Source organism: Pelodiscus sinensis, chromosome 4 (assembly GCF_052426305.1).
Source record: "Pelodiscus sinensis isolate ZL-2025 chromosome 4, ASM5242630v1, whole genome shotgun sequence".
Lineage (NCBI taxonomy): Eukaryota > Metazoa > Chordata > Testudines > Trionychidae > Pelodiscus > Pelodiscus sinensis.
In genome coordinates this window covers 66,924,758-66,949,166 of record NC_143055.1, presented here as the reverse complement: position 1 = coordinate 66,949,166, position 24,409 = coordinate 66,924,758, and the positions used below count along the sequence as shown (strand labels likewise).

Here is a 24,409-nt window from a genome sequence, read left to right as displayed (position 1 = left end):
ATTGCTGCTTGTTCTATCCTCAGAGGCCAGGAAGAACAATTTTTCTCCTGCCTCCTTGTGACCCCCTTTTAGATACCTGAAAACTGCTATCATGTCCCCTCAATCCGCAAACTTAATAAGCGTACTCTCTACACTGATATTTAAATCTTTGATAAAGATATTGAACAGAACCGGTCCCAAAACAGACCCCTTCGGAATCCCACTTGTTATATCTTTCCAGCAGGATTGTGAACTGTTAATAACTACTCTGAGAATGGTTATACAGCCATTTATGAACCCCTCTTATAGTAGCCCCATCTAAGTTATATTTGCCTAGTTTATTGCATGAATATCATGCAAGACCTTATCAAATGCCTTACTAAAGTTTAGCTATACCACATCCACCACTTCTCCCTTATCCACAAGACTCGTTATCCTATCAAAGAAAGCTATCAGATTGGTTTGACATGATTTGTTCTTTACAAATCCATGCTGGCTGTTCCCTATCACCTATTATCTTCCAAGTGTTTGCAGATGATTTTTTTAATTACTTGCTCCATTATCTTTCCTGGCACAGAAGTTAAACTGACTGGTCTGTAGTTTCCTGGGTTGTTTTTATTTCCCTTTTTATAGATAGGCACTATATTTGCCCTTTTCCAGATGAATAACAATATATCAGTGTGTGTTAGTAGTTTTTTTAATAGTTCCTTACCATATCAGGTTTGAGGATTTCATTATTGCTACAGTAAACTTCAGATAATCTGGCACCTTTAGGACCCAGAGGGTGCCGGATTATCAGATATGCCGAACTATCAGAAGGGGGGGCTATGAGGGGCCTGGAGTGGGGTGGGGGATGCTACCCCAGACCCTCTCATAGCCCTCCCTTCTGATAGTCCGGCTCTGTCCCAGGAGTCCCCGATTCAGCTGCTGCTGGTCAGTTTCAGCAGCGGCTGAATTGGGACACCTGCAGCAGAGCAGCTGGGGTGCTGCTGGGTTGGTCCGGTAGCGCTGACCCTTGGCGCCGCGAGACCAACCCGTCAGCACCCCAGCTGCTCTTGGGGATGCCTTGGGCAGAGCAGCTGTGGTGCTGACCGGTTGGTCCCGCAGCGCCGCTCCTCGGCGCTACTGGACCAACCCAGCAGCGCCCTAGCTGCTCTGCCCCAGGTGTCCCCAAGTTAGTCGCTGCTGATACTGATCAGCGGCTGACTCCAGGAAGCTGGGGCAGAGCTGCTCTGCCCCAGGCTTCCTGGAGTCAGCCCTGGTCAGTTTCAGCAGCGGCTGAATCAGGATGCCTGGGACAGAGCAGCTGGGGTGCTGCTGGGTTGGTCTGGTAGCGCCAAACCTCGGGGCTGTGGGGACCACCCAGCAGCACCCCAGCTGCTCTGCCCCAGGTGTACCCAAGTCAGCTGCTGCTGAAACTGACCAGCGGCTGATTCCAGGAAGCTGGGGCAGAACAGCTCTGTCTTGGGCTTCCTGGAGTCAGCCGCTAGTCAATTTCAGCAGCGGCTGAATCCGGGACAGCTGGGGTGCTGCTGGGTTGGTCCCACAGCCCCGAGGGGCAGCGCTACGGGACCTACCCGGCAGCACTCTAGCTGTTCTGCCCCCTGCTTCCCAGATTCAGCGCTGGTCAGTTTTAGCAGCAGCTGAATCGGGGAAGCTGGGGGCAGAGCAGCTCCAATAGTCCGGCTGCCCTGTCAGCCGACGGTCAGGGCAGTATGTGTGTGTGTATGTTTCCGAGAAAAGGTTTAACGTCCGTGCCTTTACTGCTAGGACCGGGGTCCCATTGCAGAGGGTGGCCAGCAGGCCAACAGACGCCCCGTTATATAGGAAGAGCTTATTACATCTTAGATTTCAGCTGCTAGAATTCCATAATTCCTTCGCAGCGGGCAGCCTTGAGGAAAGACTGAAAGATGCCCCAGTGGGTCCTGTCACCTGGGAGTGACACAGATCCAAACGCCCAAGCTCTTCCTATAACTGTCCCTTTAGACCGGCTGAAGTTCTTTTAAATTGTGCTTGGTTCTGTTACAGCAACTGAAGGAGTCAGGTTAAAACTTAAACAGTTACAGGTTTATTTGAGGAAGCTTATAAATCATATGGTTGCAATGGCTATTGCTCTATTTCTTAACTATTAGCAAAATATAGGTCTTAAAAATGGTTACAAAGAAGATAAAGATAGAAAAATAGAAATAATGGTACCAAGTAACAGCTTACTCTTTCTATGTGTACACTTAAGACAGAGGACCACATCCAGGTACCATTTTTACCCCCTTCTGTGCCTCTCGACTCCAGCATGTCAGGCCAGGGCCGGTCCCTCAATTCCTAGGAAAGATGAAAATACGAGGTGGGCGTCCCCATAGAACCTCGGGAGGTCAAACACCTAACCCGACCAGCAGGTAGAGGGTAGAATGACACTCAAAGTGAGTGTGTGCTGGGCCCATCTTTTATAATCATGAGGTCACGTATTTCTCTTTCTTATCTGTCATGCCAATTGATGCTGGTCTGTCTGCTGTGAGACCAGTTCTTACAAGGAAGTTGTGAACTTAATTTACACTTGTAAGAGAGATTTGAAGTGATTAAATTTTGAAGTACTGGGACATTGTTTTCTCAGTGGGAAATTCCTCTTCCTGGGACTGTGTGTTCGAATCAACATAGGTGCCAGCCGCAGCCTCGAGGCCAGCTTATTGACTTAGCTGCTCTCTATCCACATATCTGTGTTTCAGCTTCTCAGGATCAGATGAGCCAGCATAGACTATGCTGATATTATTGCTCCTTCTCTGCCCTGTGCTTCAGAGAGGCAAATAAGATGGATGATATGGAGGCAGGCTGTCTGGCCACATGCCCGGAGCACTTCCGGGTTCCTGATGGTGCCAGACCATCAGGAGTGCCGGACCGTCAGATGCCGGACCATCGGAGTTTTACTGTATTTATTATCTGTTCTTTTGTGCATGTGTGTGGGTGGGAGGGGGGTGATAAGCAGTTTATATTAATGTTTACTCGTTTATTGAAAGCATCTTTCAAAAAGTACTCTTACATATGAAATGTATACAGATACCAGTGTATTTTGACTACAAAAGCTCTTACTATTCAAAACTCAGATTATCTGACATTGAGAGATTCCAAAAAAATTTAAACTTATATTTTTTTCCCAAATTTTCAGATATATCCTCTGTATCACATGAATAATCAGGGTTTATTTCAACAGCCACTGGAGATGGATAAAACTGCAAAATTTGCATTCTATTCTGGGCCTAAATTTTAATCTTGTGATTCTCAGGTCCAGTCTGGACCCAGGTACAGTGTCCCAATATGACTAAGGAATCTGGGAATCATAGCATGGATACATTTGCTTAATGTAGATTTATGGGAGGAGATTTAGGGAGAGTTTAAACATAGATTTAAGGTAATATCTCAACATCAGGGTTAAATATAACAATCAAGGAGTATAAAGATGGATAAATATGAATTCTATGTTGTCTACTTGTGATACCTTTTTCTAGTCCTAGGTATCAAAATGCTCTGTTGTGATGTTGGGCAGGTCACATTGCCTTTGTGTCTGTTTTCCCTCCAACCCTTTGTGGCCTTTCAAGTGAGACTGATAAAGCCTATATGCCCTCTATTTCACTAGGGGGCTTGCATATACCCTCACATGATGGAGTTTTGGGACATAGGCAATGTGGATTTCCATCTTCCCTTCCTGATTCAAAGGTGGGAATTGAATCCATATATCCTACCACTCAGGTGAAGGCTTTTGTCCCCAGTGTGTAGAGTAATTCTTGCTTTCTCTCTTTGGTCCAATGAATATTTATGTATTTATACAAAGTGGAACCACTTCCATAGTAAAGATGGAGAACAACCTACTCCAGTACAGGCAATTTATAACTTTTACCACAGAAAATTTAAATTTTTGCGTAGGCTGTGTTTTCTGTTGGAAAATCAGAAAATTACCAACCAGCTCTACTTCTCTTTATAGAAGCTAACAATTATCTTCCACCCAGAGGGAAGTAAAAGATTTCCTTTTAGAAAATAAAACAAAATGAAGAGACTCACAGGCAACTCCTCATTATAAAACCTAGTTTTTTAAAATGTACTATAACTAATAAATGTCTGCCATCAAATGACAGGATGCTGGTTCATGCAGCCTTCCTAGATATGAAAATTGTCAACTTCTCGTTTACTACCTATACCTGCAGTACACATTACTCTGAAATGCTTAGGGAAGGACTTGTGTGTTCCCTTATGCACCCTACAAAGTTAAAAATTTGTACTTCCAATCAAAACAAATACAACTGTTTTTCAGCAAGGAGCTGTCCAGACACCATTCTTATACATACATTAATTCCGTCCCTTGTAGCAGTGACATGTTTCCTATTCCATATATCTCTTCATCCTATCCCAGCAGCATTGATCACAATCTTTATAGCAAAATTTAAACACCAAATATAAAATACAAAGCCAGTTGGTTGCTCCCATGCATCATCCTGTTTCTATATTGTACATGACTATATCTTTGTTTCAATTAAACACTGTGGCATTTTGAAGGTTTATTTTTATACATCTAAGCAATTTATTTTCATTTTAAGTTCACTAGAGTTTTATTTGTCTGATTACTATATGCATTCTTGCAGACAAATGGAATAACTGGTGATGATTTTCACTGTGCATTGTATGTGCCAGAAAAGTTACAGAACCTGCTCTTTAATCAGAAAGAAACATTGACATGCATAGTGTATGGAAGGGTAACATTACTAGAATGTCAGAGATGCAGTTCCACAGGCAGTTTAAGCATGACTAGTGCTGGAAGCTAATCACACAGATGTCACTACTATAATAGTTCATGGAAAATATATATTTGAGTCTTGTACTTTATAAACCTATATAACCTCAGTTTGTGGACATGGACATCTCTGATTGCTTTAGGGACTGAAAAAGGGAAATGTACCATAGTATTACTAAGAGATTCATGAACAATATTTGTTTGGCTACCTGCACTGAAAAGCTAAGAGGCCAAGGGAATTTCAATGTAGCACAATGTGTCAATTTTCCTTCAGCCAGTGAGCTAAAATCTTAGTGTCACTGGGGATAGCATGGACAGCAGCTCAGGCTAGTTGCCCTAGTATGTGCCCTGAGATCTGGGATAGGTTTCCAGTGTTTGGTTCAAGCCACCACTCATGCTACCTCTAACTAGACTACTATATTTAGCACTCTGGCTTGAGCAAAGTTAACAAGGGTAAAGCTACATAAGCTGGGACTCACATCTCTCACCCCAAATGTAGTCTTACCCAAGAATATAGTATAGTCAGTAAGCCACTGTTGTATAATTACTGACTGTAGGGAATGATTTTTTGGACACACTGGGTGCAGGTGAAAACAAGCCGAGGACTTATTGAACACACAGCGCTTGTGGAGTGCAAACTCTAGGTGTTTAGCCTAGAGAGCACTAACTTAATCAAAACATACCTTAGATTATATAGGTAGCCAATGGACGGAAGAGAAGTGATTTGATAGGTTTAGCAGTGGAAGTGAGATATGCACATAAGCCAATGAACTAGAGAGTTACACAGTATTTTTGACCATTGACAATTAAACATATTATCACTAATACAGGTAGTTAGTTTTAACAAGCTAAATGAGCTAACATAAACAGGATGGAAGTCCCAAAAATGGACATATTTATGTTGTTTTGTGTTGCTGAAATTGTGATGCTTACTGTGAGATGACTTCATCCTTGTGTTGGCACAGTTCTTGGGATTCAAGTTCATTAATTTGAAATCACAGGAGACAGTGAGAGGACCATGCAGCCTGGCTGATACCAGCCAGGCCTTATAAGAGTGAGGCCCCTTTGGAATGTAGTTGCCAGGATGCCAAGGGTCAAGTTAACTGCTGTCTGTGTGCTTTCCAGGCTTGGCTTAACAATTTTGGATTTGAGTTGTTATTTTTCAGCAAGATACCATGGACTGCCTCAGTTTATCCTACAGTGACTCATACAAAACTCCACATATCCTGAGTGAGGGTGTAATTTGCATAATTAATTTAAAATTGCTTTTGGTGTGTAAAACTTTGCTTTTGGCTACTGCTCTTAGATTTTAAGAGGTGGAGTTCTATGTCAAATATAGATGCCTCAGTTTCTTATCCTGTCCCATGCTTACCTCACGTTCTCCTTCCTACCTTATTGGTTGCCTTTTACTCATAAGGAAGATGAAACTATCTGTACATGTACATAAGTAATATTTTTTAAAAATTAGTGTTTAATTTTAAAAAAAAATTTGCCGCCTTTACTTACAGAAATGAGTGGGGGAGGGGATGGAGTTCAGTAACGCTTGCACAGATGCACTGTTCCACTGTTAACTAGACTTGGATCTGTAAAATTCTCACCTAGACATGGTGAATGAAGGAAGAAGAATATTGATGAGGGAAGGGAGGCGAAACAGAAAGCTTTTAAAACACGTGTATTTTAAATAGTTACCCTTCTTAAGCATCATGTGTTTCAGAGGAGACAGGCAATTCTCTACATCCTCTAATTCCTCCAAGGTAAACGAGAGGTATATTGGCAAACAAATATAGGGAAGTTTGTTTTGCTTCTGGTTGTGCACTAGTTGTTTTTCATGTCAATGGAGCAGTTGACCTGTAGACCTCTGATCCTCTAATCAGATCCTTGCTCCTTTAGCCATATCAATAGACTCAATGAAGCCATGTGAGTATAAATCAAATTACAAGATGGGGACCATTATAAGTACTACAGTTGACCAATGTAGACCATTGTTTTAAAAAGCACCCTTCACTTTTTATACCAACACAGCAAAATTCAACTCAAAGATTGGAGTGCATGGAGGACTTGTTAGGCTGAAGTAAGTTTATACTTTTTTCTGATATTCTTTGTCCATCTAATTTTGAAGTCCAATGTTATTTACACTGCAACTTTCAGGCAACTGGTACATGTTTTGCATAGGTCCTATCTCAGTGAAATAAAAACTAACTGCAAAAAATAGAGTTAATCTATTTAAATTGTTCTTTCCTAATCACATGAATACACATTTAAAAAAAATAAGCACAGCAGATACTGTTCTGATAAAAATAACTTTGATTTCAGCAAAGATTTGCTATGCTACAGAAGAACAGTAAATACTGCTACAACAATTGGCAGAATTCTCCCACTGTCTCTCTTTTGAAGGCACCAGTAATTCATTGTGTCACAAAAGCTCAAGGGTTGGAATGTTTGACTTGCTATTCTTTGCTTCCTCAATAATACTGAAACTGTAAATTATAGAACATATCAAAGGGCAGGGCATTTAATGTATTTGTTTAAATTTAGATTTTTATCCAGCATCATAAAAATAATTCAAAGTGACCAGCAGCAACATGGGTTTTTAGATTAGCTTGGAAAGAACTAGTTTAGTTAATGCAGCTTGCATGTCAGAATTCTGGACAATGTTATTTTGCCTGAAAATATTTCCTCATGTTTCCCTGACTATCTCTGAAATGAGACAGGATCTCTTCTTCTGGAAAAGCTCTACATGTTGCTCTAGGACAAATGCTAACACTGAAAAGCTTGCCACTGATCCTTGTCTCTTTACTGCAGGTTTAGTCATAAGAAAATAGGGAAGAAAGAAGCAGTATTAGTGGAATTCTATGTTTAATGATGTAATTGCAGGATTTTATAAATCTCTATGGTTAGTGTCAAAATTCGGATTGGCTATTGCTCTGTAAAACCAATTTTATTTATTTTAAATTTAAATTTAATGTTTTGAATTTTAATTTTGCAATCCTCCTGTATGGAAGACATTAATCTGTGTTGTCAGGGAAGGCTCGCCAAGAAATTAGAAGCAATAGCATTTAAACTTCAAGCTCAGAAAGCTTAAATAATGTTTGTAGTAGTTATGCACATGCAAAAATAAAATTCTCAGCAGTTCATAATGAAAAGGAGGCAGAAAATTATTCTCTAACTTCTGATGATAGCACAAGAAGCAATGGGCTTAAATTGCAACAAGGGAGGTTTAGCTTGTACATTAGGAAAAACTTTCTATAATTACGATGGTTAAGCACTAGAATTAATTACCTATGGAAGTTGTAGAATCTCCTTCTTTGGAGATTTTGTAAGAGCAAGTTAGACCAACATCTGTCAGGGATGGTCTAGATGATGCTTGTTCCTTCCATGAATGCAGGGGACTGGACTTGATGACTTCTTGAGTTCCTTCCACTTCTATGATTGTTATAATAAATCTTTTGTCTTCCAGACAAACCTAAGCCATTCTGTCTCTTCAGAATATGAACAGAATTGGGAAAATCCCCTACAAAACGTTCCATTCTAGGTCATTCTTTTGCACAGAAGATACTTCTGGGGTTTTCGCATTCCTTTCTGCAAACAATTTTCAAAACCATGAATCGTAGAATAAAATAACTGAGAAGGACCTTAAGAGTTCATCAAGTTCAGTCCCCTGCCCTTGCAGCAGGACCAAGCACCATCTAGATAATCCCAGATAGCAGGTTAGAAAAATTTCTATTTAAATATCTCTAATATTGGCTATTTCACAACTTCCCTAGGCAATTTATTCCATTGTTTAATCAGCTTCACAGTAGGAATGTTTGCTAGTGTCCAACCTAAACCTCTCTCGCTGCAATTGCTTTTTGTCCTATCATCAAAGGTCAAGAACAACAATTTTTCTCCCTCCTCTTTGTATTGGGTACTTAAAAACTGCTATCATGTCTTCTCTCTTCTCTTTTCCAAACTAAGACACTCAATTCTTTGAGTCTTCCCTCATAGACTGTTTTTTAGACCTTTAATAATTTCTGTTGCTCTGATCTGGACCTTCTCCAATTTCTCCATGTTTTTCTGAAATCTCGTGCACAGGACTAGACTCCACACTCCAACTGCGACTTCATCAGCACAGAGTAGAGTGGAATAATGACCTCTTGTGTCTTTCTTACAATACTCCTGTTCATGAAATTTCACGAAAATATTTTTAGAAGCATAAAAATCACCAAAATCAATTAACAATATTTTTAGCATTATATGTAGTTGGTGACATTTCTCTCATCTCTTTGCTCAGCCCTGAATTGTAGCATCCTGGAACAAATCTCAATGATAAAGTGTCCTGCTGTAAGTAATTGTCATGGTTGTAGGTCTTTCCTTTAAAACGTTACATTTCCTTGAGAGAGATTGAGAGTCAAAGGAAAAAACAACTTTTGTATGTGAAGGAGAATTTCCTTTTAACTAACTGAAATAGTTGGAAAGTCACTGAAGTTCAAATTTCAGATATTGGATCTTGCAGTAAATCGAGGAGCCAGTGAGACTAGGTGTATTAGAAGTATAACAGCTATCAGTAACTGAAACTATATAGATATTAAGAAGCTGTAAGATAATATACTTCAATGCTTACATGTTGCAAAGACTTTTGAAGATTTTTCCCTAGAGCTCTCAAATCTGGCAGCACTTGAGAAATCTGAGGGCATTGAAAAGGCATTTTCATTTAGCAGAAACTTTTTTGTTCTTGGCACCTACTTACTATGATGAAATGCCCAAGATAGAATAATTGATTGTCATTAGTTTGAGTCTGATAGGTAAGGTGATTGTAGGTTATACATGAAAGCTGTAATGAGAGAGAATGTAGGATTGTTACTTGAGATTGCCAGAAGTAACTGGCTCAAATCTATTTTTAAATAGTTGAAGTGAAACAAAAGCTGTTTTTATTATTATAAATATAAAAATACTGTGCAGCAACAAATGAAAACAGCATTTCCTGCACTTTGCATAGAACTTCCAAGAACAGTCCCAAATTTTAAGACCAATACAATGCAGCAAAAATTGTCTATAGAAAGTCATAAACATTTGGAGTAGGTGGTTGTATTGTGTTAAAATAAATGTTCCTCACATCCAGGCAACTCCATTTACTTGTTAAAGGGGCCATTGGATTATATTTTACAAGGCAGTAATCCTAAATGGAAGAATTGAAATCCAGTTGAGACAATTTTCCTGAATCTGCCATTAATCTTAAATTCCCATATAACTTGATCAAATGAATCCTATCTCTTTAAAGGCAGAGAGTGGGCTGGCTCCAGATTGTCCATGCTTATATTATCAGGTGGTCCCAAACGGGGATGGAGTGAAGGAAAACTTTCTTTAGAAATAAGATGTGAAGGGTATACAGGAAAACAAAGATTAAACTATTTCTTCAATGTAGTGATTCGAGTGGGAAAGTGGCCTGTTAAAAATGACAGGCATTCACCTCTGCAGACATCTGGAATATGTTGCTCTGGGGGGCTTGAGGGCCAATATGAGGGTTCAGATATATTAGAATATTGTGAGAAGTATCCCAGCATGGGGAATCAGGTGTGGGAGGGTTGATGGGGAAAGATGACACCTATCTTCGGACTGGAAGCTGTATCTGACAGATCAGTAGTTACCTTAAAAAAGATGTAAAAGGAGATCTGTCTCTTACTTTGAAGGTTGCAATATGTATTACATAGCTACTTATTTTTTTTAAAATCTGACAATTTGCCTATATTCTTAATGTGTCCTGTTTCAATACCACTCTGATTTTAGGTTTTGTTTGCTGATTATAAGTAGGTTATGAAAAACCCTTCCCAGGTTTCTTAATCCAAAGGAATAGGCTAAGGCAGGGGTTCTCAAACTTCATTGCACCAAGATCCTCTTCTGACAACAAAAATCAGTGCATGATCCCAGGAAGGGGGACTGAAGCCTGAGTCTGTCCAGGGAAAGCTTGAGCTTCAGCCCCATCCAGGGAGCCTGTAACCTGAGCCCCACTGTCCGGGGCTGTGTGGCTTGGGGTTTGGCTCCAAGCTTCAGGAAGTCTAAGGTAGCCCTATTAAAATGGGGTCATAACCCATTTTGGAATCTTCAGTTTGAGAACCACTCGTCTATGGCACTGTTTCTCAAAGTGGTCCACAGATCCACTCTGAGAAAGCAGCTACTGGGCCACTTCAGTTAGTTTATTTACTGACTCCACAGCCATGGAGCCTCATGCAGGATTGAATTGAGCCATGGTGGGCTAGGTACATGCTGTTGGGTGCATGCACAACATCCATTTCCTTCCATGAAAGTGTCACAGATATTAATCTAAGGCTCTAGCTGCTTTCTTTTGTATTCCCTTATTGGGGAATCTTTGAATCAGCTCCATTTGGGGAAATCCCTGATAGGAAACCATGAATGCAACATTGTGGCTGGAAGATGCAGGTCTTGCTGAAGGGCCAGAGCTGCTGGAAGATGCAGGTCTTGCTGAAGGGCCAGAGCTGCTGCAAAGGCACAAGACTTTCATGTGGATGACTATGGTCTCCTGCATATCTCTCAAGGCCCTGAAAATCCCTGAGGATCTATTGGGTTTGGAGACAGGTTAGACAGGGGACTCTATTGGAAGGGGAAGCACCTCTTCCCTCCTGTGATAGGACAGGGTAGAGATCTTCTCAGTGGAATCCCCCAGAGATTTCCTCGATACATATCCTCCTTTGGACATTTATTGAGCAGTGGGAATGATCTGGGTCCCTGTGATACATAAGAAACATCTAATGTAACATTGATATGTTGTTTCACTTAGTAGCTATATCTGGTAGCCAGCTGGTAATCGACATGCATAGGTGAAAGACCTTTAGGGGATTCACTGTGAAGAGTAACATGTGGGGGGCCTCTTTACTGGCCTGGATTTATATTTTGTTTTGTTTGGATTGGGACAGCAACATGAGCTGCCATTCACCTGGAACAATCCCTCAGGCTTTTCAGATATGACATCCACATTTTCACCTTCTCTTGCAACATGCTTTGGCACCAGCACTAACCTGTCGTCCTCATCTGTAACAACATTATCTTCTTGATTTCCGGGCCATTTGATAGTACCTGCTATGCCAGACTCTTAAACGCTTTAACAGTCACAACACTCCGTGAGAAGGCACTATTTCTTTCTTACTGGTGTGAAAATGATGGCATGAGTGTGATTTTATGTAAGCTCTTACAGGAAAATCATTGCCAGAGCTCAGATTAGAGCTCTGGAGTTTATCACCACCACTCAATACTCTACACCACGTTGCATTAATGCTCTTTTGGTCAGTTTGGACCTAATTACAGGTTTGAGGTTAGCCTTGCCAAGTCACAAATCTTAATGGTACCACACCAGTTACAATTTGCTTTCATTATTGTTATGCGCAGATACTCTTAGACTATGGATTATAGTTAGTGGACAAAACCCAAAGGAGAATACAGTCAAAGGCTGTGATCCTGTAGACACTTACTCCAAAGCATAGACACAATGAAGTGAATGGATAAATCGTGGTAATAAGGCCTAGAGTCACAAAAGGACACAGGTTTCTGTAGGCCACCTGACTAGCCAGATCTACATCCCATTTCTGTAATGCTTTGACAAGATTGGTTGATAAATAAGTATAATTAAAGCAATACAGCCCCTGTGTGGTGTGTGATTATCTTGATAATAATGCCAGAATAAGCTGTTGTGGCACAAACACATTTTATCAATAAAAGGTCCACAGAAGAGGGTTTTACTTCTTTAAGGTATCACCTGTTTCTAAGGTGATATAGTTAAAATGGTACAAAAGTTACTTAGAAATGTTCACAATCCTTGTGAGGTTGTCAGAGGAAGATCAGATGTATACAATTATGTAATCAAGTAAACAGTTTTAATTGTTTTAATAATTGCTATATTGATGTACAAAACTATCATAGATTTTTGGTATGTGCCTCTCTATGGGGCCCACTGAGTTAGGGACCAACCCAGCAGCACCCCAGCTGTCCCGGATTCAGCCGCTGCTGAAATTGACTAGCGGCTGACTCCAGGAAGCCCGAGACAGAGCTGCTCTGCCCCAGCTTCCTGGAATCAGCCGCTGGTCAGTTTCAGCAGCACCTGACTTGGAGACACCTGGGACAGAGCAGCTGGGGTGCTGCTGGGTTGGTCCCCGCAGCCCCGAGATTTGGCGCTACCAGACCAACCCAGCAGCACCCCAGCTGCTCTGTCCCAGGCGTCCTGATTCAGCCGCTGCTGAAACTGACCAGGGCTGACTTCAGGAAGCCCGGGGCAGAGCAGCTCTGCCTCTGGCTTTCTGGAGTCAGCTGCTGGTCAGTTTCAGCAGCGGCTGACTTGGAGACACCTGGGGCAGAGCAGCTAGGGTGCTGCTGGGTTGGTCCAGTAGCGCCGAGGAGCGGTGCTGCGGGACCAACCCGTCAGCACCACAGTTGCTCTGCCCCAGGCGTCCCCAAGAGCAGCTGGGGTGCTGATGGGTTGGTCTCACAGCGCCAAGGGTCAGCGCTACCGGACCAACCCAGCAGCGCCCCAGCTGCTCTGCTGCAGGCGTCCCGATTCAGCTGCTGCTGAAACTGACCAGCAGCGGCTGAATCGGGGACTCCTGGGGCAGAGCCGGACTATCAGAAGGGAGGGCTATGAGGGGGTCTGGGGTAGCATCCCCCCACCCCACCCCAGACCCATCATAGCCCCCACTTCTGATAGTCTGGCATATCTGATAATCCGGCACCCCCTGGGGCCTAAAGGTGCCGGATTATCGGAAGTTTACTGTACATGGAAAACAACAACAACAGAAACTTAATTAGCTGGCATATAAGAATCAAAATCCCATGTATCAAGAGTTGTCATGATCTAGACTATATAATAGGACAACAGCCTGGGAGGGAGTTGACTTGGGTTCCTTCTGTATAAGGTTTTGCCACGGACCAGCTGTGTGACTTTAGGCAAGTTACTTTGCTTCTCTGTTCCTTCCCTCTGTGTTTGTCAATTTTGATATTATGCTCTTCCTTATCTGCTTCTTTTAACTATCTAATCTTAAGGTGTTTATAGATTACTAATTCTGCCTATTTGGTTTTCCCTTTTCATATTTTCATACCCTCTGCTCCTTGTTTCTGGCCCCCTTCTCTTTCTTTCCTTCACTCCCTTCCCTCCTCTCCCCTATTTATTTTGGGTGTGGACATCCTATACTCAAAACTCTGGTCATCTGAAGAAGTGGGCTGTGGCCACAGAAGCTCATGATACCATCTATATGTTTTGTTAATCTATAAAGTGCTACTTTGTCGTTTAAGTTTAATCTGTACAGACCATAATAGAGGCCATGACTAAGATTCAGGCTTCAAGTACAAAGATAATAAGTCTGCACCAACGCTGTCAATTTGACCAACCCTGATTTTTGAAGTAACTTTTGATCAAGATCTGGCTCTAGACTTTGCTGGTCTGGCCAATTCTAATTGTGAGTGCAAAAGTCTCAATTCCCTCGAGCATAACTCATGAGACACACTAAATAAATTTCCAAAGTTATTTTCAGCAATCTGAAAGAAAATAGGCCCTGAATCTATATATTAAATGTAGCCAAGTAAGGCAAGATACAGGACTATGTAGCACTTTAAAGAGTAACAAGATGGTTTATTAGATGATGAGCTTTCGTAGGCCAGACCCACTTCCTCAGATCAAATAGTGGAAGAAAATTGTCACAACCAAAGGATACAATTAAAAAAAATGAACACATATGAAAAGGACAAATCACATTTCAGAACAGAGGGAGGATGCGGGGGAGGGGGGAGGAAGGAAGGTATATGTCTGTGAGTTAATGGTATTAGAGGTGATAATTGGGGAAGCTATCTTTGTAATGGGTAAGGTAGTTGGTCTTTGTTCAGCCCCCCGCGGAGAGTATCAAATTTTAGCATGAATGGCAGTTCAGAGGATTCCCTTTCAAGTGCAGATTTGAAAGTCTTCTGAAGTAGGATGCATGTGATTAGGTCATTGATACAGTGTCCTGGACACCACAGTACAAATCAACAATGGAAAATTAGACACCACCCTCTACAGAAAACCCACTGACTCATACAGTTACCTACATGCTTCCAGCTCCCATCCAGCACACACCATACGATCCGTCAGCTATAGCCAAGCCCTTCGATACAACTGCATCTGCTCTAATCCCACTGACAGAGACCAGAAACTTCAGGATCGCTACCAAGCATTTATAAACCTCAACTACCCACCCGGAGAAATAAAAAAGCAAATTGAAAGAGCCAAACGAATACCTAGAAACCATCTACTACAAGACAGACCCAAGAAAACCAACAATGGAACACCACTTGTCATCACCTACAGCTCCCAACTTAAACCTGTCCAACACATTATCAATAAATTACAGCCTATACTGGAACAGGACACTAAACTTCAAGAAGCTCTGGGAGACAGACCCATAGTCTATAGACAACCACCTAACCTCAAGATGATTCTTACCAACAACCACAGGACATACCACACTAATACCAACCCTGGTACTTTCCCTTGCAACAAACCCCGTTGCTAGCTTTGTCCACATATTCACTCTGCTGACACCATTATTGGGCCTAAACAAGTGAGTTATAAGATCAAGAATACATATTCCTGTGCATCCAGAAATATAATCTATGCTATCATGTGCCGAAAGTGTCCATCTGCTATGTACATTGGACAAACGTCTCAGACAGTTCGCCAAAGAATCAATGCCCACAAAACAGACAGACAGGATCATAAAGAAAAAACAGTTTCTTGCCATTTCAACCAGAAAGGACACTGTCTCAATGACCTAATCACATGCATCCTACTTCAGAAGACTTTCAAATCTGCACTTGAAAGGGAATCCTCTGAACTGGCGTTCATGCTAAAATTCAACACTCTCCGTGGGGGGGGGGGGCTGAACAAAGACCCCAACTACCTTACCCATTACAAAGATAGCTTCCCCAATTATCACCTCTAATACCATTAACTCTCAGACATCTACCCTTCCCCAACTCTAATATCATTAACTCTCAGACATTTACCTTCCTTCCCCCCCCCCCCCCCGCATCCCCCTTCTGTTCTGAAATGTGATTTGTCCTTTTCATGTGTGTTCATTTTTTTTAAATTATATCCTTTGGTGTATATGGTTGTGACTATTTTCTTCCACTGTTTGATCTGAGGAAGTGGGTCTGGTCCACGAAAGCTCATCATCTAATAAACTATCTTGTTACTCTTTAAAGTGCTACATAGTCCTGTATTTTGTTTCCGCTACACCAGACTAACACGGCTACATTTCTATCAAGTAAGGCAAGGCATTCAGAAGGAATATACAATATTTCATCTTCAAATGTAAAGTACTGATTGCACAGCTGAACCAGTAATGATCCATGCTCTTGCATAGAATGATGCTGCTTTTGTGCAGACACAAGCTGTGGATGTGGGATATGGTCTTGGCCTTACTTACGATTCTTTTTTCATCTTCACTTCTCTCCAGTAGATATTTAAATAAGGTGATTCTTCAAGGGTTTTTGTGAATAGTCATAGATTTTCTATTTTTGCTGCTAAGTAGAATTGGGTAAAATGGACCCGAACAGATTCTAACTCCAGAATTAAAATCTGTCTCAAGTCAGCTGATTAACTGATCCCTAATGCTCTTTGGGACCTTTACACCAAGGACGTAACCTCATGTGGTCCATTCCTCTTCTTTTAATGTCAGTTAGAGTTAAATATGTTCAGCATTTCACAAGATTGGGCTTCTGCTCAGGCTTACGTGGTGGGGGTAGTGAGGGGGACCTTTTGGGATGAAGTCTTGGTCCTCTTGAAGTCAGCAGTGAAATGCCAATTGATTTCAGTGGGGTCACAATTTTATCCTCTGACACTGGAGACAAAAGTTCTGAATATAAGTAGCCACCCCATTTGCTAAATACCATTGGGGTTAGGGGTAGGGAGATTGTTAACACCAAATAGCTATTTCAGACAGCTACAAGGAAGTCCCAAAGGTCTTTCAGCCTGAAACATATTCATGACGTAAGTCTGGAAATATATAATTTAATAATATAAAGTGGGGGGAGGGTGTAAATAATTCAGTGAAAATCCAAATGATTGGTCAAGTTCTATTTATCACTCCTCAGTCATAAGTTTTTTCCATTCGACAGAATGTTGACCAAGCATAATGAGGCTATTCCATTATGTCCAGTAGCCCAGTGCACTGCAGCGGAGCTGTTCAGTGAGGTCAGGAGCTTAGCACGCCACAGCCGGGTGCTAGGTGTGGCCAGGAGCCTAATGCACAAGGAGCTGGGCTTCCTGGCTTAGCAGGGAAGGGAATGGGGTAGTGGGGTGGCCAGATGGTTGGCAGCTGATCAGGGCTGGTAGCAGGGGAGTCAGATATGACTGACTAGCAAAATCCCTCCTCAGGTCCTGAGAGTGCTAGACCCAGGAGGTCCAACCTGTACAAAGAAAAAACATTCTCCAATCCTATATTTTTCAGAAATTCACTGACAATAACCCTGTGTTTTTTATTTAGTTTTTACTTGTGTCCCATGTGTTCCACAGCAGGAACATTTCTCCATGTAAATAAAGCTGGCGGAGTTGTCAATATAATGAGACATGCAATCAATGCTACCATAGTGTGATTGAGTGAACTGCTGTGCTGTACTGGTGCATAAAGGTTAGGTGAAGCAGATATACTTATTCTCCAGGACAGATGCAAAATAAAACTGAAATTAATTTAATTTAAATGTATTCATTCAAATAAACTGCACCAGTTTAATTTTTTTTGTTACATGAAATAGTGGAAGATATTCAGTTTTATTTTAAAAACCTAAAAGGAGAGTTTAACTAAGGCAGTCTCTTATTCACAAATACTGAAGTTTTTTGCACACGATTTTTAAAGAAGAAACAATGCTTTTCAAATAGATACTGATTCCAGAAAAAGATTGATTAATTTTGCAATTAATACCAGGTATCAGTGAGGACCACCACCAGAAATGACCATATATTCCTTCATCTGTGCTATAGTTTGAACTGTTTAGTTTTTGTATTCAGATATTGCAAGATGATGTTGAAAATAAACTATTTTGTTTTCATAACTTAAAACATTTATTGTAATATCTGTCTCACACTGGTCAACCTTATGTGGCCAGAAATTAGAATCAATGTTTGCATAAATGTGAATATAAAATATTAAATCGCTTATGCAATCACTCTGACTTGGGGTGTATGGGAATCACATTGTGATGGACAGTATTTTCCAGTTCAAAGGGTCAAGAGAAGGAAATGAGCATGAGAGATTCTGGTAGTAAATGGAGCTGGTTTAATGTGCCTCTCTTCCTGGCAAGGTAGGTGGTGCTCAGGAAAGGTTCTTGGTTATCCAGAGGATACTGGCTTCTGCATGAGGAAAAGTGCTGTTCCACATTCCCCTTTCAACTTATCTTTCATGCTATAAATCAGAAGGCAAAAGAGAAGATTTCTTTGATAAAAGAAATAGGATCATATGGGTGGGAAAGACAGAGTAGGTTGGGGGGAATTTTAAGGGATTGTGAGTTTGCAAAAAAGTAGATGAGAAGGTGAAGATGGACAGTGTGTTAGAACTGAAAAGTATCATTAAGTTGTGGTGTTTTTGTGTTTTTTAAATCAGTCATGCATCCCAGAAGGACCACCTTGTATGTGATAACTATAAAATCAATTCTGGGTTTAGATGATTAATCCTTTGATAACAATATTATAACTTCATTGGAATGCATTTTAAATTATTACAAAGGCAATTACAGAATTACCGCATCTGAAAATGTGCTAGTCACTTCAGTAAATATATAGGAAGGCAGTACCTGCCTAACCAGTTTAAAGTCTACTTTAAGTCTTGCTTTGTAAATTGGATACAACAAACAGGAGATGGCATTAATTTATCACCCAGAAGAACAATGAATTATACTGGTTAAAACAGATCTTTTTTTTCTCTGTTCAGCATGTATTTCATTTCTATTACAAATAAGAGAAAAGTAACTATGCAGTCAGTTTCTTAAATTTGTGTATCCTGTTGCATTTCAAAGCTCTGGAATAATTTTTCACATCTAACATTATTTACAATCACTTTGCAAAGTAGATGAATTAGAATAACTAAAAGTTTATATATTTTTTTTTACCTGAAATGTGTTGGATACAATCCAGAGTTAGAACCAACCAAGTCTACTCTGCATCCGTGAAAGTAATTCACCAAGCATGCACAGCGCTAAGACACAGTAGCAGAAATGGAGCATGTTTACAATCGGTCTCTTTAGTGCTGCAATTTCCTAAATCTCCATAGTACATGATGGAAAACAGCACAAGAAAAATAAGCACAATGGTGTGTGGTTCTCCCCCTGCCTCCCAATGCTCTGAAATAGCTTGTAAAAAGTAAGGCTTGAAAGTCTGAAATTACATTAAACTGGCTTCAGCCTGAAACCAAGATCTTCAGAAATAGATTTCCACGATGAAAAACTTGAAAAATAAAGATAACCAAAGAAACAAAGTTTAAAAAAAATCCCAGTTTACTTAAATTAAACTCTATATAACAATCAGTAACATAATCTGACACTGTCTAACTGGGATTTAGTTAGATTGAACCTCTCTCAGCTGACTTTACTCTTCTTCCATTGCAGCTATCTCTGCCTTATCACATGCTTCTATTGGGAATGTTGCAAGCACGTAGTCAAATATCACCAGCAAAGCCTGTCAATATAATAAACTATACTCTGTAGGTTAAATAATTTATTTTTACCTCTCATTATATTCTCAGGATATTTTTCCTTTTCATATATAGGGTCAACTCTTGAGGATCTCCCTCAACCATTAGCCAAGGCAAATTCTTATTTACTTCAGAGATCATTTGGAATGAGTTAGGCCCACCAATGGGGATAGGGGCAAAGAGGGCAATTGCCTCAGGGCTTGGTATTTCAAAGGGGTCTGGAGCTCCTGGTCACTGCCACTGCTGCTATAGTGACAGCTGGCGCTTTGGGTCCCTTGGAAATGCTGCTGGAACGTTGCACTGTGAGGGGCATTCCATGCTGCTTTGAAGGCTGGAAGGGGGGGCCCAGTACTACTCTAAGGGCTGACTACCCAAGGCCCCTGCCCCTTCTGGCGAATGCAGATCCCCCACATTTTGCCCCAGACATGCGGTGGCTCTTGGCCCCACTGGAATGAGTTAAGGACCTGGCTCATGAAAAGTCATAGCAGATGAGAGATTCTTTTTGTACTGTGCTAGGGACATCATACTTTTAAATGTGAGAGGCAAGTTGGGTGAGAGAGTATCTTTTATTTGAGTAACCTTTTTTGGAAAGAGAATGAAAATTGGTCCAGGAAAAAAATCACTTTGTGTCTCATACTCTGGGGTCAACTTGGCTACAGTGATATTGTACTCTTTTATAAATGCCCCATTTTTAACCTGTATTGGAATTTAGATAGTGGATGGGTCCTGAGTTGAAGGATTAAAATGTTTTACTTCTCAAGTATATTGGTTTGAACTCTCATCATGTCAGTATTAACTGAAATCATTGTCATTTGAATGTCACTTTGTTACTAACATGTTTCATGTGGGCAGTCTCAGCCTATATTTTTGAGTACCCACTTAACAACATTGGTGCTAACAATGTTAACAGTCTCACCGAGCAAGCCAATATTTGAATTGGCATGGAGACTTAATGACCCTTTCCTGTCTGGAAGTGTTCTCTGAAAGCCTAAACCATAGTGGGAAGATGAGGAAATCTTGCAGCTGCATAAATCACCCACTGGGGAAAAAGCTTTGGCTGATGTTGGATTATACAATAGTAGGAATTCATAGTATGAGAGGTTGTAATTTGGAAATACCACTGTTGGTCGGATTATAAATTGCTTTTGGCAGGAATAAATGATACCTGAAAAACATGTTCCGAATAGTCTGCTTTCTTAAGTTATGATTCCTAGGAGTGTGGTGATGTGGAACGACTTTTCTAGAGCAAAACTAAACAATTTTTACACATCTTTGTCCTACTGCCTATCATTCCTCAATTTCAGTTAATCTGGCATAATCACAAAATCAATAAAAAGTACAGCATTTTATTCTACTGACCAAAAAGCTTGAAGCAACAAATGTCTGTCAGGACAAAAGGAACAACAGCTGATCAATTTGTTCTTAATTTATCTCTTCAGGGGAAAACGCAGCAGCAAAGAAAGAAAAATGACTGGCCCAGAAAAAGCACATTGGAGAGTTATAGGTAAGTTCTTTATGCAAACCCCTGACTCCTTTTTTTCAAGGCAGCTTCATTTTACCTTCATTGCTTAGTTGACTATTACTATCCGTTGAAAGCTTTTGTTCAACTTTCCAGCTATCTCAGAAACTAAAAAATAAAGTAAGAATGCTTGCAGCAGAAATACTAATTAAAATTATATAAATGATGGAGCCATGGCTTTCTGTAGCATACAGGAGTCCCAACTATTGCACTGGATTTTACATTTTAGAATTCAGATCTGAAAAGTCTCCAATGATTCATGGTTGGGCATGGCTTGGAAGGGACTACCACTGCGGCCTTTGCAGCAATTTGATTGTAACTCTCTTCTTCCCTACCAAGAAGTGTTTTTTATTTTAAAACTAGCATGTTGACTCGTGTTGCTCAGGTCCTGAGGGAAGAGCTCAGGGCAGGAGGGTGAGGGTGCAGGAGTCAGGGATGGGCAGTGTAGAAATGTGGGGGTGGTGCAGGTCTCAGACCAGGAGTCTCGGTGTATGACGGGGCTCAGAGTAGGACTGGGGCCGTGGGGAGCTCCACATGACGTGGCAGCTCCACATGATGGCTGGTTATGGTGGAGGCAGCTTCCTGAGGTTGGCTGAGGGGGCAGGGGCTGTGCTGTGTGGGCAGCGGCTTCCCTAGTCAGCCATTCTCTTACCGGTGTGCCTGTCTCCCATGTGATCATTCTACAGTATAACTCTGCATGTTAACAGACTCATCCCTGCTCATTTTATGGGCAACTAGGGGACTGTGCCCTCTCCTCGCTATTCTCAACAACCCCCCTTCTCTCTGGTTGCTTTCTCTTTCGTGTCCAGAGAGCCTGATGATGTCATTCTATTGCATGGTAGGGAAAACCATTTTTTATATTTAGAGATAGACCATTGTATTCCAGGCACATACCATTGTCCTGGCAAAACCGAACCCTTGCCTTTCATTAAGTTATAAGAGGAAGCTGCATACCAAATTTGGTGATCCCAGAGCTTACCATTTAGGAGGAATTCTTGTACAAACAGACTTATAAATGCATGGACAGAAAGATAGACCTGCAAAATCTGTCTAATATACTGTATATAGTAGAAAAGGGAAAAATTGAGATTATTTTAAAGATCTTGGGTATTAATGGAAAAATGCCACTAGAAAAAGAGTTGGTTTTGTTTTGTTTTGTTTTTTGTTAATCACCCTTGTGACTTGGTCTACAGATTGGTACTCATTGCAAAGCTCTGTCACACACTAAAGTTGCCTTTTCTTTGTTTTCTCCCAGTGTTTTAAGATGTTAACACCTTTTTAATATTTTTAAGGAGCAGTGTATGTAAAGCAAAAGGCATTAAAATTTTAAATTTTGGAACCTTTAAATATTTGTTTTTCCATATATTGATTACTGGTTTGATCTGACTTAGCAAAACTATTAACCCTTATGTTTCATTTAGTATTAATATCTTGCTAAAAATAGGTTTATGGGGGAAAATAGAGTTCTATCAATCTACTGTCATTAATGTTAAGCCAATTTTCATGGTTTCCCCTGATCATCACTGGCAGTCAGCGCACACAGCGGCAGAAGCTGTGTTAAAGAGGTGAAGGAGAAATATTAAGCTTTTTTTTGTCAAGACCATGAAATTCATTAGAAAAATGACACTTTAGGGATTTTCCATTAAAATAATGATTTTTGGTAACCTTCTGAATTTTCACAAATCTGACTTTATATACAATATATGCAGTGTAATAGAATGAGTGTGACCAAGATTTTAAATGACTTAAGTGTTAGTAGTTAATCAAAATGGATGGTTTGCTCTTGATCTTGCTTTATAAAGGAGCAGTAGATTAAAATGCACTGAAATCACTTCACCATGTTCCCCAAGAATGGATTTTCTAAAAAGAAGATATAGACATCTCAGAGTTCAAAAATTATGAATCACAGCCCAAAATACTTCATGAAATTGACCCAAATACGTTTATTAGAAATCATCGTTTTGGTTTGGCTTCATGAATGTTGTATGGGTAGGTGGAGGGAGAGAGACAAGCTTTATTCCCAATCACCTAATGTTTCAGTGTTCACATGATTATACATCATAGTTCAACTGACAGCTTCTGTCAAAACTTCAGTATAAATATCAAGCACAGAAGTGGTCATGCATAGTTTTTCATATGGTACCTGTAATACAGCACCAATTCTCACTTCTACAAGAATTTCAGGAACTTTTTTTATTTAATCTCTAGCATGAAATAACTCTGCCAAACATTTTTTTGTTTTGATCATATAGTCTGCATGTCACACTCGCTTGTTTGAATTCATCAGTCTTCTTCATGGTATTGCCTTTTGAAACTGAGTCAGAACAAACTTGATTAGAGAAGGGTGAATAACTGACAAACAATATGATGAATTTGTCATTCCTGGACATGTGATGTGATCACACAAATTGATTTCCATGACATTCTACATTACTTAAATTTACTGAACATATTTCAAATATAATTTATTCAGTGGCTTTCACTACTTGGATTTCAAAGTAGTGCTAGTTTTGATTCTGCAATATCACATATTATAGTACTGTTTTGCTTTCACCACAGAATAGTGCAAACTTTATATTCAGTTGCCACAAATACTCATGTATACAACTTTAACATTTGTGCTAGTAAATCTCAGTTGCTTAAAAGTTTGTGGAAAGTGAGCAGGACTCAGACAAATCTATTATTTACATATGCATTTATAGCTATTTGTTCCGAGTATTTGCTTGCTTCTGTTTGCTAATGGCCATGTTTGGTAAATCATGATTACCTCAGGGGAGACAACTGCCCCAAATATGTTGAGATCGAGAAACCACCGATCATTGTCATCCTTCTACCCTACTCTTTTATTATTCTTTGACCCATAACCTGATTTGGAAAGTTCGGAGGTGAAAAGGAAAATGTTAGGGGAACAAATTGTACAGAAAAGGGGAGAGAGACTTCTTTTGTTGAACAATTTTCTTTTTCTTGGGTGAAACCTCAAAGTTTATTGTTGAGTGTTTTAAAGCTTAAGCTTTGTGGTAACTGTTACACCTTTAAGATTTGGAGCATTGTGTGACTGTTCAGAGAGACTAGAACATTAGCGGTAGATGCAGCTGGAGTCACCTTTGAGAATATAATGGTGTTAAAAGTGGTTTTGTAATTAGGTACCCACTTAGCTAGCTAACCCAGTTAACTTTTTGGTTTTAATTTCTTCTTGTTGGACAAATTAGCCACTATAGTTAACTTAAAAAAACATATTTGGGCACATGAATTTTGAGATACAACCATTAAAGGGAAGAAAAATAACAATATGTATCTCTCTGTGCTCTCTGAATTCTTGGGTTAAGTTGGGTTAAGTTATCTACTTTTTGGCTACATTGTAAGCTCATATTTCTTTCTGAACGCCTTCAGTAGGTGTTGAGTTCAATTATACCAGGGCTTGGCATCGGCATATACTAATTA

The 24,409-nt window shown here is 40.3% G+C and overlaps 1 long non-coding RNA gene across 5 annotated transcripts in view; it reads left to right on the top strand.

Annotated features, from left to right (window-relative positions):
- The window catches only part of LOC149524530 (uncharacterized), an 84,437-nt gene that overhangs the window by 35,428 nt on the left and 24,600 nt on the right, over positions 1 to 24,409 (top strand). For all 5 annotated transcript variants that reach the window (XR_016349424.1, XR_016349422.1, XR_016349423.1 and 2 more), the window contains one exon: positions 20,889 to 20,953. This is a non-coding gene — a long non-coding RNA (uncharacterized LOC149524530). The remainder of the gene's footprint in view (positions 1 to 20,888; positions 20,954 to 24,409) is intronic.